Source organism: Schistocerca piceifrons, chromosome 8 (genome assembly GCF_021461385.2).
Source record: "Schistocerca piceifrons isolate TAMUIC-IGC-003096 chromosome 8, iqSchPice1.1, whole genome shotgun sequence".
Lineage (NCBI taxonomy): Eukaryota > Metazoa > Arthropoda > Insecta > Orthoptera > Acrididae > Schistocerca > Schistocerca piceifrons.
In genome coordinates, this window is record NC_060145.1 from 317896246 (window position 1) to 317902871 (window position 6626).

Sequence of the window (6626 nt, forward strand, 5' to 3'; positions counted from 1 at the left end):
AGAATTAATGAAGAACTTTCGGAGATACACGATTTTGAACAAACGAACTTTCACATTTATATTGACATAACTATCAGATTGGTGCATTACAATGCAAAATTTTCCATCTCCTTCAGTGAATACTTAGGGATTGTACAGTCAGACTAGACGGAAGTTCTGTAAGAAACATTATTCCAAAATTTGTTTTTATGTTTTAACTTATCATTCATTTTGCTGTTGGGATAACAGTTAAATTGGTAAAACATTACTTAGCTGAACGAAGCCAGTAGTACTTTTTCGGATGGTAAAGTTTATTTTTTCTTTTGTAATACACGTTCGTCTATAATTTTGGAAAAAGAAAGTTTAGCTCTTGATAAAGCAGAGCTGTGTGTTTCTTGGACCTGCCAGCCGTCTGCTCAGCCGCTGTGGAAGGAAATGGACGCCCCCCAGCGGTCTTGCAGCGCCTGGTCCCCAGCAGCTCCGTCGCCCACCACCGGCTGTACCGGCTCCTGGTTGTTGGCGGCATCTCCGCTAGGGACCGCTGGTGGCGGCGCGTCAGCAGAATTCTGCGCCATTGTGGCCACAACCTGCAGACAGAGCGACAAGTTGTTGTTGAAATAGACGCTGCTACCTTCCGGTTTCTCAATCAGTATGTGTTAAGAAAAATCAGGATGTATTTACAAGGCCTGTCGACCTAGAACAAGCATTCAGCAATGTAAAATGGCGCAAAATTCTGAGAACAATAGCAGGAAGCCAGAAGGAATCAAAAGGAAAATGAGGATGGAAGAAGAAGAATGAAGTACTTCGATTATAAATGGTGTAACGCAGTGATGTAGTCTTTCATCTACACTGTTCAATCTATACACAGAAGAAAGCAAGGATGGAAACAAAAGGAGGGTGTGAAAGTATATCAGCGATGAGATTCGTTAATGGCATCGATATCCTCAGCAAAATTGAGAAAGAATTACAGTGCCTGTTAAATGGGATGATCAAACTTCTGAACACAGAGTATGGACTGTGAGTAAACGGAAGAAAGACGAAAATAATGAACAACAGCAGAAATGAGAATAATGATAAAGTTTACATAAAAAAAGTGGGGACCAGGAAGCAGAGGAAGTGAAGTAATCCTGCTACCTTGGAAGCAAAATAACAAATGATGGATAAAAATGTTCAAATGTGTGTGAAATCTTATGGGACTCAGTTGCTAAGGTCATCAGTCCCCAAGCTTACACACTACTTAACCTAAATTATCCTAAGGTCGAACACACACACCCATGCCAGAGGGAGAACTCGAACTTCCGCCGGGACCAGCCGCACAGTCCATGACTGCAGCGCCTTAGACCGCTCGGCTAATCCCGCACGGCAGATGATGGATAAAGCAAGGAAAGCGTGCTAGCAAAAGCAAAACATTCTACTAGTATAAAAAAATCGGCTATAATTTGAGGAAGAAATTTCTGAGACTCTACGTTTGCAGCAGAGCGCTGTTTGGAAGTGACGCATAAGCTATGGAGAAACTACAAAGTAATGCAACAGAAGGATTTGAGTGTGGTGGTGTAAAAAGATGTTGAAAATTAGTTGAACTGATAAGACGAGAAATAAGGTCGTTCACTATAGGATAGACAAAGCTAGGAACATGTGCAAAATTTTCTCAAGAAGAAGGAGCACTGTGATTAAACACTTATTAAGGTATCAAGAAATAACTTAAATGGTACTTGAGGATATGTACAGGATATAAATTCTAGGGAAATATTGGTATACATGCATTAAACATGTGACCACGTTGCTGCAAGTGGTGCTCTGAAATGAAGAGGTTAAAACAGATGAGGAATTCGTGGTGGATCACATCATACCAGTGAGAAGACTAGTGACCCAAAACAGTCTGTGACCCAAAAATTGTTAGAACAAACCGGTTTAAATTTTCTTTGTAGTTAAACCCGATATAAGCAACCAGGTAGATGAGAGCTCTTTCGACTTCGGAAAAATGTATGATGCAGTAACATACCATCGCTTATTGACGAAAGTACAGTAGCATGAGTTATCAAATGAAAATTTTACCTGGACTGAGAAACTCTTGGTAGAGAAGATGAGCAACTTAATCTTGGCTAGAGAGTCATGGAGAGATGCAGAAGGATCTTTATGATTCCCGCAGGGAAGTGTGCTGGGACCCTTGCTGGTAATATGTGTGTCAATGGTGTGCCAATGTTAACAGGAACCCCATATTTTCGTAAATGATGCAGTTATCGTCCAAATGTCCAGAACTGTAAAACTGCGCACTAAACGCAAATTTCAATGAAACACAGCTGGAATCAAACAACTCTTACAATTACTACAAAAACTGTTTGAAAAAAGCTTGTCAAATATTCCGTCAGTTATTGATAAAATTCTAGGATTATCGCATAGACTGGATATTTCGCTAAATGTCCACATATGGAACATTGTACACCAAACGCAAATTTCATTGAGTCACAACTAGAATAACTTATATAAATATCAATGTTTGTGTGTGTGTGTGTGTGTGTGTGTGTGTGTGTGTGTGTGTGTGTGTGTGTGTGCGCGCGTGTGTCCGGCCGAGGTGGCCGAGCGGTTCTAGGCGCTACAGTCTGGAACCGCTCGACCGCTACGGTCGCAGGCTCGAATCCTGCCTCGGGAATGGTTGTATGTGATGTCCTTAGGTTGGTTAGGTTTAAGTAGTTCTAAGTTCTTGGGGACTGATGACCTCAGACGTTAAGTCCCATAGAGCTCAGAGCCATTTGAACCATTTTTTGTGTGCGTGTGTGGGGCGGTGGGTAGCAGTTAGCAGAGATATGAAACGGAATGATCAATGATCATATAGGCAGAGACACAGATGAGTCAAGTGATGGACTTAGTTTCGTTGCTGATAGGATACTAGGAAAAAACAATGAGTGTACGAAGGGGACTGCCTATAAAACCCTCGAGAAACTACATTAGAATATTGTTCATGTGTATGGAATCCATACGAAATAGCAGTTATGATGGTTGTGGAAAGTATGCAAACAGGCACTGAACCAGTTGTCATATATTTGTTTGAGCAAAGCGGAACTGTCTCTGATTTGCCGAGAATAGATGTAGATGTAAATGCAATGTAATAGATGTAGATAAGCCAACATAGTATTCAGCCGATCTGACCCCTGTCGAGATGCTGGTTGTACTATAAGGTGTATGAAAAAGGGTTATTCCATATCCTAATAGGAGACGGTAAAGATCAAAACTAGAAAAAAAAGTTCTATAATTATTAGTCTGGAAGCAACTGTTTGTTAACAAAGATCAGTATAGAGTTGTGTAAGCTGCCTTCCTCTTGACGTTCCTTGCTGATTTCTTACCGTTCCTGTTCGTCTCTTTACTGAGTCTTCCATGGATGCAGCTGTTCCAGAAAGGGCTTTAAAATGTCATCTACATCAGCTATTTCGTACATATCAATTTGAGGTTGTGCTGGCAGCAGATGGACATCGAGTTTGTAGTGTCATTAAGAAACGAGAAGCCAAAGGTATAATGATTTCAGAACAATAAGTTTGATGAGCCATTTTCCGAAACAATTTCCAAAAATTATTCACAAAAGAATCTACAAAGTTTGTGAAGGAAGAATTGTACCTACCAATGTTTCAGTTCAGAAATACTGCCGGTACTCAAGAGGTTTTGGTGTGCATTCAGAGCTTATTCCCGAGGTGCAGACATGTATTGTGACGTTTGTGCCTGTTTCATTACGAGAAGACCTTTGATAGAGTACAAGGTTACGAGGTGGCTGAGGTGCTAAGAAGCAGTGGGGTAGATGATACATAATTAACGTCTATTGGAATGAGTTGTGAGATTAGGAAAAGAGAAATCTGGCATATTAAAGATATGCCGAGTAATGAGACTCGGCTGTGTTATATTGCCACCGATGTCTAATCTTTATTCGGAATATTTCTTGAAAGAAGCCCTTGAAAATGTGGAAGGAGGGATCGTCCTGATGGGGAGCAGCTGAACAATATTCGCTACGCTGATGACACGTAATAGCGGCTGACAGCTTAAATAGTCTCCAACATCTTGTATCCTAAAAGGAAAGTACTGAGCATTATAGTTTAGAACTGAGCATAAATAAAACAAAAGTAATGGTCTTCGCCAAGAAAGACATACCAAGCTGTTATCTAAATATTAACAGTAAACTTATTGCGGAAGTGAACAAAATTTCCCATATCTTGGAAGTAACATTTGCAACCAAGGGGATAAGTCGCAAAAAATTGAAGTTCGCATTGCCGGCCGCTGTGGCCGAGCGGCTCTAGACGATTCAGTTCGGAACTAAGCGGCTGCTACGGTCGCAGGTTCGAGTCCTGCCTCGGGCATGGATGTGTGTGATGTCCTTAGGTTAGTTAGGTTTAAGTAGTTCTAAGTCTAGGGGGCTGCTGACCTCAGATGTTAAGTCCCATAGTGCTTAGAGCAATTTGAAGTTTTTGAAGTTCGCGCTGAACAAGCCAAAGACAAGTTTTGTAAAATGCCTAATGTGTTAAAGAGCCATCACCTTACAGTCTAAACAAAATTAAGGTTTCTCCGTTGCTGCACATTTCGCATCCTTTTCTATGGAGCTGAGGCCTGGACCTTGGCCGCGTCGACGGGTGAACGATTTGAGGCTTCGAGATGCGGCTGTAAAGGAGAATGCTGAGAGCGACAGGGACAGATAAAATGACTAACAACGGCATTATCCGCAAGATGGAGAAATAAAAAGAAGCCCTAAACACAGAAAAATGCAGAAAACTAGAATATCTTGCTCATGTAATGAAGGATGGAAGCAGAACATTCTTGAAAGGAAGATACCTGGTAGAAGAGGCCGAGGAAGTAGAAGAAGAAGATCCTTTTTTGGAAACGTAAGGACATGGACTTCATACATGAGCGAAGAACTTTTTCGAACAAGCACAAGTGATATAGCGATGAAGGTCACCAACATATGGGACGGACAGGCAGCAGCAGAAGAAAAAGAATTAAGTTTCTGCATTTGGTGAAGTGTTCACTTTTACATTTCTAGGCATTTGAAACCATTGGCCAATCTTTGCGTCACTTGGAAATATTATCAACATCTGAACTGATATTTGTACAGCACTGTTAAGAAAGTATTTCATTAGGTTCAACTTCATCGCAGGTGAAAAGTATGAGATTACTGAAACTCCCTGGCAGATTAAAACTGTGTGCTGGACCGAGACTCGAACTCGGGACCTTTGCCTTTCGCAGGCAAGTGCTCTACCATCTGAGCTACCCAAACACGGTTCACGCCCCGTCCTCATAGGTTTACATCGGCCAGTACCTCGTCCCTTATCTTCCAAACTTCACAGAAGCTCTCCTGCGAACCTTGCAGAACTAGCACTCTTGAAAGAAATGATATTGCGGGGACATGGCTTAGTCACAGCCTGGGGGATGTTTCCAGAATGAGATTTTTCACTCTGCAGCGGAGTGTGTGCTGATCGGTCCGGCACACATTTTTAATCTGCCAGGAAGTTTCAGGAAACATCCCCCAGGCCGTGGCTAAGCCGTATCTCCGCAATATCCTTTCTTTCAGGAGTGCTAGTTCTGCAAGGTTCGCAGGAGAGCTTCTGTAAAGTTTGGAAGGTAGGAGACGAGGTACTTTCACATCTGTCGACGATTCTATCCAAGCTGTCACGCTACGTCTTCACTGTTAAGAGATCCTCATTTCAGATTTCAGTTGATACACCTCAAATGACCATACTTTCGTTGAAAAGCCTTGGTGCAGTATCGAGTCATGTGCTACCGCCTATGTGAAGAGAAGATGGAAACGCAGTCGCACTTACCACGAGAGCCAGACAGAGGAGCAGGAGAGACTTGGTGGAGGCTGCCATGACGACTGATGCAGCTCTGGCGTCTCCTCGTTCCTTATATACACGATGTGCTGGCGACGGCTGCGTGCTGCGCGAAGCGGAAGCGGGCTGCAAATATCGCGTGAGGCCTGCTGTTGCAGCTGTCTGCATCGGCAAACAACATTTTTGTTAAGATGCCGGAAATGTGTATTGCGCAGGAGGACTAAATGGCATCTTAGCCTGGGTTGCTAACCCGCGTCTGTGCACCAGCGCTGCCGATTCAACTTCTTCTTCTTTTTTTGATCTCATTCTGTTCTATATTGTTCGTTGAATTTGTTCGTGGCGGACGTCCGGTGACACCCGTTCAGGTTCTTTGTTGATCCGTTCACTCAGTTTTTTTTATTACGGAGGGTAGCTAACCCTCTGACCGAACACGCTGAGCTACCGTGCCGGCATCTTCTTGTGGTGGATGAAAACGTCACTGTGAGTATTTCGCCGACGTGTGGGGAAGAGGTGGTGAATTACAGTGCTGATCACAAATCTCTCTGTTGTGGTAGTCATATACAGGTGATGTTCCTGAGGCATATTGAGTCTCACCTTTATCTACGATAATGGTGTAGGCTTTAGCAATAAGTTAAAATTTCGTGAAAATGTCGATTCAAGAACGTTTATACCTTAGTGGGTACATGAAAAATTTGTCCGTAGCTTTCCATTCCACTTTCATTAAAAGGATAGTTACGTTGTATCGAAATATGGTGGTCTCGAGAAAAGCCATTTAAAAAGTTGAAAACTATTGGAATAATGTACATTTAATTGTAATTCATTTGCTAACGAGCTAAAGTTCAA

At 42.3% G+C, this 6626-nt stretch overlaps 1 long non-coding RNA gene across 1 annotated transcript; it reads right to left on the bottom strand.

Moving 5' to 3' along the window:
• Positions 1 to 269: 269 nt before the first annotated feature.
• LOC124711400 lies at positions 270 to 5892 on the bottom strand. The gene is made up of 2 exons (XR_007005474.1): positions 5775 to 5892; positions 270 to 566 (listed from the first exon to the last, which is right to left on the bottom strand). It is a non-coding gene; the product is annotated as an uncharacterized LOC124711400 (long non-coding RNA).
• Positions 5893 to 6626: the final 734 nt, after the last annotated feature.